We start from the raw sequence: 9,642 nt of genomic DNA on the forward strand, positions 1-9,642 counted from the left end.
TGACTTTTCTCGCTTTTGAGAATGAGGGTGGTCACTTTAACACGGCTGCCCTCGATAGAGTGCTGGCACAGGGAGATTCACTGTACGTAGCAGTGAAACAACAGCTGATCCTGGAGAGAAGATACAATGATGACCATCTTAGCGTTGAGGAAATGCCAAAACAAGTCCTGACAGACACAAATATGTACAATGTCCATCTGTCCGACATTAAATGTGGACTCGTCAAAGCCAGCAGCAACGGAAACCAGGGTCTCCTTTCCCTTGCTGAAGAGCTTCAGTGTCTGTCAGGTCATGTTAGGCATGCGTTCATCATTGTATCTCCAGAGGTTATTGCAGTTTTCCGTGACAAATCAGGGAGGTATGGCGTGTTTGATTCACATGCCAGAAATTCAGCAGGTCTACCAGACCACAACGGAACTGCAATCATGAAGACCTTCACTGAAATCAGTGACCTGGCTGAGCACCTGCTCAAACTCTTTGCAGATCGTGGACCTTTTGCCACCTATGAGTTGGTGCTTGTGTCATTTGAAGCCATCGGTTCCAGTGAATGTCTTCAGCAATCGTTGGTAGAAAAAGTCTCCAGGACAGCTCTCCCTCCAACAAACGAAAATATCTTAAAACTCGGTAAAACCCAGCGACAAAAGGCCAGAAGAAAAAGTAGTAGGAAAGAGCAACATGCACCAGTGTGCCATGTTGTCAAAAAAAAAGGAAGCTCGGTATATGAAAAAAATAAGTATGACAAGTGCCCAGAATTTGGAATTAAAAAAATGGAAGCAGACAAAAAATATTCACAAGACAGTAATCATAGGAAACGACGGTTATTGTCTTTCAGACGTTATTATTTAAAAGTTCAAAGAAAAAAGAGCGTATTAATTATCCAGAGATATAAGGAAGATCCTGCTTTTCAGAGTAGACAAAAACAGTACATTAAAGACAAGTATAAGACGGATCCTGTTTTTCAGAGTAGACAAATAAGTTACATTAAAGACAAGTATAAGGCGGATCCTGCTTTTCAGAGTAGACGAAAACAGTACATTAAAGACAAGTATAAGGCGGATCCTGCTTTTCAGAGTCGACAGAAGCAGTACATTAAAGACAAGTATAAGACAGATCCTGCTTTTCAGAGTAGACGAAAACAGTACATTAAAGACAAGTATAAGGCGGATCCTGCTTTTCAGAGTCGACAGAAACAGTACATTAAAGACAAGTATAAGGCGGATCCTGCTTTTCAGAGTCGACAGAAACAGTACATTAAAGACAAGTATAAGGCGGATCCTGATTTTCAGCGTAGACAGAAATTGTATATGACGACGAAGTATATATCGCACCAGAGCTTTAGGCAAAAGAGAAAGGAGCGTTTCTATGCTAAGTACCACAGTGATCCTGAGTTTAGGTTACGCTGTATCAAACGCTGTAGCCAGCGCAGAGTAACCAAACTGTCCACAGATGCTACTTTTTGCATCTTTAGCAAGATGCAGAGGGCATTAAGGATCAAACGAAAATATAGGAAGCTAGTGCCCCACACCCCCCGCCATTCACAGGCCGTGATTAATCCTGTGATGGAAGCCGCCATCACAGCATTTCGCGAGCTAATTCGTCGTGGACCAACGTGCGTTTGTACGGTGTGCAACAGAGCAATGTTTCCTAATCAGGTTAAATTGTGCAATAGGGGAAAGTACACCCAAAAACCCAGAGTGGCCGCAGCCTGCTTAACAGGCAAGTACGTCCATTTTTGTGACGACGACTGCTCTGAACATTGCTCTATTGCACAAGAGCGACTGCAGGAGTGGATCTGTAACACATGTGACAGCCACTTGAAGAGAGGACGCATGCCACCAATTGCCACCGCGAACCGACTGGAGTTGGCACCGATCCCCCCAGAGTTGGCTACGCTCAACGTGCTCGAGAGGCAGCTTATTGCCAAAATACTGCCTTTCGCCAAGGTTATCGCTCTGCCCAAAGGACAGCAAAAAGCAGTCCGCGGAGCTGTTGTGTGCGTTCCATCGGAGATGGAAGCGACTGTCAACAGTCTCCCAAGACCCAGATCGGAAGCGCAGCTACTTCAAGTTAAATTAAAGAGGCGCATTAGCTATAAGGGCTACCAGCACTTCTATACCGTTAACATGAAAAATGTTTTAGCTGCCCTGGCCACGCTTAAAAAGATGCATTCTGAGTATCAGGATGTATCCATTAACGACAGTGCCACTTTTGACGAGTCGGTCGATCAAGACGACTCGCAGCACAATGTTGCTGATGCTGCGCAGCCGGAGCAGCATCAGGGAGACATTGAGGCTGGCATAGACCTCGAAGAGGTTTTTAGTAGTCAGAACGACCCGGACCCCGATAGATGTCGTCAGCCCAAGGAAGCTGACGAGGAGGAGGAGCTTAGACCTGGCCTGACTCTGGACACGTGTATGCAGCCGCCTGACATCGCGCAGGAAATTCTTACGTATGGCGATGGAATATTTAGCGTTGCCCCCGCCCAGGGCAACAAACCAGTAGGGTTCTTCGCCATACCGAAACTAGAAGCCATGGCTTTCCCTGTGCAATTCCCGACAGGAGAGAACACACTGGATGAACCCAGAACCTTCTCGCTCTCGCCTAGCATGTATTTTAATTGCAGGCTGTTTGCTGCTGATACACGTTTTGCTAGCGACCAAACGTATCTTTTCTTTGCGCAGTTTGTCACAGAAACGCACCTGGCGACAAACAGCATGTCGATTCAAATGCGCAAAGGCAGGTCCAGAGCTGCAGATGGCCGTCATATTAACAACCTTATGCTCCTGGACCGAGACGAGGTGCAACGGCTCATTATGAGCCAAGAAGCAACTCGGTTTATGCAACCTCTTCGAGGCACCCCGGCTTATTGGACAAAAACGCTCAAAGATGTCCACGCCATGGTCCGGCAAATTGGCAAACCCACGTTTTTTGCAACGTTCTCCGCTGCCGAGATGAGATGGCCTGAGGTCATAGAGATCATAAAAGCTCAGCAGGGAGAACTAGGGGACTTTTCAGAGCTCGACTGGAAAGCGAAATGCGACATTCTGCGGAGCAACCCCGTAACGGTGATGCGCATGTTTGAAAAGCGAGTCGATGCTCTGATGACCAACCTTATCCTCTCACCAGCACAGCCCATTGGTGAAGTAGAGGATTACTTTTATAGGGTTGAGTTCCAAGCTAGAGGAAGTCCCCATATACACATGCTGATCTGGATAAAAAACTCACCCAAATTTGACGACGCCTCTGACGACGAAGTAGCGGCGTTTATAGATCGCTACATCTCGTGTGAGATGCCTGACCCCGAGACAGACCTGGAGCTCCACGGAATTGTCTCGGAGGTTCAGGTGCACAGCAGGAACCATTCCAAGTCCTGCAAAAAAGGCAATGTTGCCTGTAGGTTTTGCTTCCCTAAACTGCCCGTGGATGAAACCTTCATCACTAGGCCCCCCGTTGTTCGCCCCTCTGGAGTTTTAGACGAAAACCAAGACGAGGCTGCTGCTAGAGAACGGAGGGAGAAGCGGGCAATCGCTAAGAAGCGAAAGAAAGCCAAAGCCAAGCTTCAGCAAGTTAGAGACTTGCTCATGGATGCAGGCGCTTCATTTAGCAGCTTGACGGAGTTGCTCGACCGATGCGGTTTGACGCGTAAGCAGTACCGTAAGCTCTTCGACCACGCCGCAAACAGCAACGTCGTGGTCCTGAAGCGGCATCCAAATGACTGCTGGGTTAATCAGTACAACCCAGACCTGCTTCGTGCCTGGAACGCCAACATGGACATTCAGTACGTCGTGGATGACTACAGCTGCATCATGTACATGATGTCCTATGTGTCGAAGCCAGAGCACGAGATGACTCAATTCCTTAAGAACGTCATCAAAGATGTAAAACAGTCCAACATAAATGAGCGCGACGAAATGAAGCAGATTATGCAGGCCTATGTTAAACATAGAGAGGTCAGCGCTCAAGAGGCTGTTGCTCGCACCTGCAGCTTGCGTCTGAAGAGGTGCTCCCGCTCCGTTGTGTTCCTTCAGACCGACGAGGAGGGTCTGAAGATGAGTCACCCTATTGGCAGACTCAAGCAAATGGAGCCGGGTTCGGAGGAGGTGTGGATGTCGGGCCTGCCTGACAAATACGCCTACAGGCCTGTCGAGCCGGAGTTCGAGCACATGTGCATGGCCGAGTTTGCGTCGGAGTACAGGGTGCTGTACGGGCAGCAAACTGAAAGTAGAAGCGGCATCCCCCTCTTACACGACATGGGCTTTGTTCAGAAGAGGACTGGGAAACCAGCAATTATTAGATTTCCTCGCTTCTCAGAGCAGAAAACACCTGAGAAGTTCTATAGAAGACTGCTCAAGCTTTATCTCCCACACAGATCCGATGACGACCTGAGAGATGAAGCACACCCGACCTACGAGCAGTTTTATAAGTGTGGCCAAAAGTATGGCGTGCGTGTCCGAGCCATCGTAGACCGCAACAAACAACGCTATGAAGGTCAAGGTCGGAAGCTTGACGAAGCGTTGGAACAGTATCGGGTGCACGGCCCTATAGTTAATGAATTGGACTGTTATGCGCCTGAAGTAGAGGCAGACCGGTTAGAGTGTCTTGCAGAGCGAGAACCTGACGATGAGCGTGAAGACCAAGAAGAAGTTCCTGAATACGAAGTCAAGAAAGACGGGAGGAGCTCCATGCCTAGGATAGAAGCGCCGCAGTTGAGTCCAGACTTTGTGAGAAAAATGTATCAAAGTCTGAACGAAACGCAGGCTTCTATCTTCTACAGCATACGTCAGTGGTGCTTTGAACTTGTGTGGGGTCGTGACGTCGATCCGTTTTATTACTTTTTGACCGGGGGAGCTGGCTGTGGTAAATCGCACGTAATCAAGTGCGTTCACCAGGAGGCAACGAGGATTCTGCGTGAGCTCCCCAGATTCCGGGACCATGCAGACATGTCCCAGCCTGCGGTGCTGCTGACCGCCTTCACTGGCACAGCAGCCTTCAACATCGCTGGCGTAACGTTGCACTCCGTCCTCAAACTGCCAAGATCCTTGAAGCCACCGTATCAAGGTCTTGGAAACGCCCTTGATGAGGTCAGAGCGGCGCTGTCCAACGCGGAGATTCTCATCATTGACGAGATCTCCATGGTTTCCAAAGAGCTGTTTGCCTACGTCAACTGGCGTTTTCAACAGATCCGAGGAAACAAGAAGCCGTTCGGAGGAATTTCTGTCCTTGCTGTAGGTGACTTTTATCAGTTGCCGCCTCCCGGTAGAGCCAAGCCGCTGTGTGTGTACGAGGAGACGGAGTTTGATCTCTGGAAGGATCACTTCAAAATGGTCGTCCTTACAGAGATCATGCGACAGAAGGACGATCGGGCTTTTGCTGAGCTCTTGAACCGCCTGAGAGTGAAGCAAAAGCGCGATCCTTTGAGCGACGAAGATAGACGGTTGCTCACACAGGCAGTGGCCGACATCAAGGATTGTCCAGTAGATAGGCTGCATATATACGCCACCAACAAAGAAGTTGACCGTCACAACTCCGCCACTGTAGCCTCCCTCCACGAGGATGCCATCGACATCGCAGCTCAGGATTACCGTAAAATGCCTACGACCGGCTGCATGACGATGGTGTTCGCCGTTAAAGGTAACCAGCGAGACTTGCCTGACAACATAATGGCTGCTCAAGGAGTACGCGTTATGTTGACCAGGAATCTCGACGTGGAGGACGGAATTGTTAACGGAACATTCGGAACCATCTCGCACATTGTGATGACGGAGCGCGAGCCAAAATATGTAAAGTTGATTGGACTCCAGCTGGACAATCCCACAGCAGGACAGAGATTCCGCAAAAAGATCTTGGGTCCCTCAGACAATCTGGCCTATATTGAAAGGTCTGAGGAGAACCTGAGCAGCAAAAAAGGCGTTGTTCGTCGCCAGTTCCCCATGAAGTTGGCTTTTGCCTGTACGGCCCACAAAGTACAAGGCATGACGATGGCGTCGGCGGTTGTGTGCCTGAAACGCGTCTTCGAACCGGGCATGGCTTATGTAGCTCTAAGCCGCACAACTTCGCTGGGAGGTCTGACCGTCTGTGACTTCGACGAGAAGAAGATCTACGCCGACCCCGAGATCAAGATGGCTATGGAAAGTATGCCTCGAGCGTCTTTCCAGAGCTGTAGACCGTTGTTGAGTTTTCTTCAATCCGTGCAACAAACTCCAAAGGTTTTGACAATTGTCCACCACAACACGCAGGGTCTGCCATGTCACATGGTGGACCTGAGAGCGCATCACGAGCTCCAACGAGCGGATGTGCTTTGCCTTACAGAGACACATTTGTCGGGGTCTTCTGTAGCTGAAATTTTTCAATTGGAGGGGTATGCCATGTTCCCACGTAGCAGACAGCTGTCTTACAACAGCTGTGTGGACATGGCTAAAAAAGATGGAGGTGGAGTTGCAGTGTACTGCAGAGACTATGTGCAAGCAGAGCCTCGCAGGTACATGCAACAGGTCACGGATTTGGAGTTTGTTGTTGTTAAAATCAAGGCTCCGGTCAAAGTACTATTGGCGACGGTTTACAAACCGCCAAATTTTCAATTAGGAATCTTTCTCCAAAATTTGAAAAACCTCTTGGACTCATTGGCCATTTTAAATCACCAGCCCATTGTTGTTTGTGGCGATTTTAATGAGGATCTTCTTTCGAAAGGAAAAAAAAGCATCAAAGACTTATTTCAGTCCAGAGGTTACACTCAATTAATTAAAGAGTCCACCACCGAGAAGAACACACTGATTGACCACATTTATATTTCACATCCTGATAAGTGTCTTCAATCAGGTGTTCTCCAAACGTACTACAGTTACCACAGTCCGGTTTATTGTATTTTGACCGACTAAGCCTCTCTAGCCAACACATGATCCATAGAAAAGTTCGAGTTTCTGTATCCTGTAAGGTGTGTGTGTGTGTGTGTGTGTGTGTAATGCATATGTAGTTTCTAGGCACTCCTTGAGCCTGGTCAAGGAGTAGTTTATCGTCACTGTTATTGTACTCTCTCTGTAAAGTGTTAATTGACCTTAAATTTTTTTTTTGTAAAAAAAAAAAACCCTTCACATTGTTTCATTTTGTCATAACTTGTTTGCGTGGGCGTTTTTCTTAATTGTTTTTCATATACGTGTTTCAGGTCACTCATTCAGTTTGTTCAATGAGTGCTCAGCTTTTCAATTGTGTAGTTTTAAGTTATTGTTAAGACTAATCATTGTAGTGGCATGTGTTGGCTGGAAATGGTTGAGTCTTTTGTAAATGCAGTGTAATTGTATTTATTTATGTAATAAAGGGCTCCGCATTATCTTGTCATTTACTGAGCTGCTGAGAACGGCGGTCAATTTAAAATGTTATGGAATTGGCTTAGCTAATGTAATGTAATGTTATGTAATCTTGTATTGTAATGTTGCTTTATGTAAAATCAAGCTGAATGTCAACAAGGTCCATCACAAGGTAAGTATCTCTCTTCCTTTGAATTATTCACTCGCGTTTGAGTAATGTAACTAAATCCCCCTCCCTTTCTCTTCTTCAGGCTCTCTACTGTCCATGTTCAAAAGCAGGAGTATCTCACAGCAGAGTGAGGAGGAAATGAAGAGGACCACAGCTGATCTCGTGCCAGTGGGGACAGCAACCGATCACAAAAAAGCAAAGAAATATTTCATAACTTTTGAGCAATGTTTTAACACAATGCATTGAAACCTGTAACTTATGTCTTGTTGTTTTTTAATCTGGGAACATATGTAGGATGAAGACCTCCAGAAGACTATAGCAGCTCACTCTCCAGTGAAGACAGCAACCCAGCAGAAGAACGTAAGGGATATTTAGCATTGTATCTTCATTGATTTGTATATCAAACAACACTTTGAAAAGTGCACCTGACTAATGAATACTGTTTTAATGTTACAGGAAGAACAAGACTCAGGAAGAAGACCTCCAGAAGATCCCCCCCCCCCTTTTATCTTTAGTTTCCTGATTGGTTCGGTTGTCTTGTCTGCTTCTTAGATTAGTTCTCATTGTATTTAGTAGGGAGGATACACACCAGGTCCTAGGGCCTGTGATTAGTTGACCGGTAGTACCTAATCTGCTTTTTGTTGCTACAGTAATGCTTTTATGCCTGAGGACTACAGTTGACTTGTTAACTTGAGTGCAGTCCTAAAGTTTCCATCAATGAAACTGTCTTCATGTTAAACTGTTCATGTTGTTGTTGCCCAAATGAGGATGGGTTCCCTTTTGAGTCTGGTTCCTCTCGAGGTTTCTTCCTCATGTTGTTGTCTGAGGGAGTTTTTCCTTGCCACCGTCGCCACAGGCTTGCTCATTGGGGATAGATTAGTGACAAAATTAGCTCATGTTTTAAGTTGTTCAAATTCTGTAAAGCTGCTTTGCGACAATGTTTGTTAAAAGCGTTAGACTTATGTTGATTTTTGCTGACTCATCGGGTGTTTTTCAATGCCTTGGTTGTTTGCTTGTGTTTTATGGAAAAATAAACCAAATATCTGCTGCAAAATGTCTGTTTATGGTTGTTTTATTATTGCTTGCTAGGTATTAGCATGTTAGCTAGCTGTTAGCATCGTAGCCTCATAGTAAGTCACACATTCACACAGTACAGTACTCCTCCTGTGAAAGACAAAAAACCCACATGTATATTTGACCAGACAAATATTCAAATTTTAAATATTAACCAGTTAACTTATTGTTAAAAATAAATAAAAATCTCACCTGCTGCTGCGCCACGCTGGCCTGACCAGGAACCTGCGACTGGGAAAGTTCACATCACATATTTGATAGTCCTGGTAAGCTTTTATATTGGTAAAGTTGTTTATAGGACCATTTCTCAGTGTCTGTTTTTTTAATCAATAGTTTTTCAGTAATAACTTGATGTTTAACATCAATTTTGTAGCCTCATAGCAAGTCACACATTCACAGCTAGCTTGCATGAGTGACCAAATTGCTTCGCGCACTGCATCCTCTCACAATTTCCCCCGGGGAATTGTCCGGTCTAGTTAGGATGCAGTGCTGCAGCACAGCAACCTATGGGCTCCCCTAGGGGAGCCCATAGGTTGCAGTGCAAAGCACTGCAACTATTGTTCTTCTACGTATTTCTTCTTCTTATTATTCCTACGCAAATTTTGATTTCGAATAACTCAATAACCGTACGTCGCACACAGACAAACAATATATCAAAACGTGCGGCTCGATCGGACTCGCTATGCTATTACTTTTCTCTATAGAATACGATTTTTTCGCGACGTAGTCGCGAAAAAATCGCCCCAAAAAACCCCATTCATTTCTATGGAATTAATTGAAAAAAAAGCACTTTTTCAATGTTTTTCAAACATCCACTGCTCTGGCATGCTTTCACCTAGAGACATGATTCAAACTCTAAAACGTAGGAAAACTTCTCCTCTGTGGATCTGGCATTCAACTTTTCTGCTAGGTTTTACACTTTCGGATCAGGCCCGGTTCAAACGCCATGTGGTTTCTGGGAGAAAATCCGGCTTTTGAATGGGTGTCTATTGCGTTACACACCAGTGCGCCTCATTAACTCAGAGTGTAGGCGGCTTCAAAAAAAAGGTCAAACTTTCTCGCTTAAACTCCGTTTTCAGCCACAAATTTCACTCTACA

At 45.9% G+C, this 9,642-nt stretch overlaps 1 long non-coding RNA gene across 1 annotated transcript; it reads left to right on the forward strand.

The window, feature by feature from the left end:
* Window positions 1-7,382: 7,382 nt before the first annotated feature.
* Window positions 7,383-8,524, forward strand: LOC132882255 (uncharacterized). Its single transcript, XR_009654148.1, has 3 exons — window positions 7,383-7,638; window positions 7,765-7,830; window positions 7,927-8,524. It is a non-coding gene; the product is annotated as an uncharacterized LOC132882255 (long non-coding RNA).
* The last annotated feature ends 1,118 nt before the right edge of the window (window positions 8,525-9,642 follow it).

Source organism: Neoarius graeffei, chromosome 2, assembly GCF_027579695.1.
Source record: "Neoarius graeffei isolate fNeoGra1 chromosome 2, fNeoGra1.pri, whole genome shotgun sequence".
Taxonomy (NCBI): domain Eukaryota; kingdom Metazoa; phylum Chordata; class Actinopteri; order Siluriformes; family Ariidae; genus Neoarius; species Neoarius graeffei.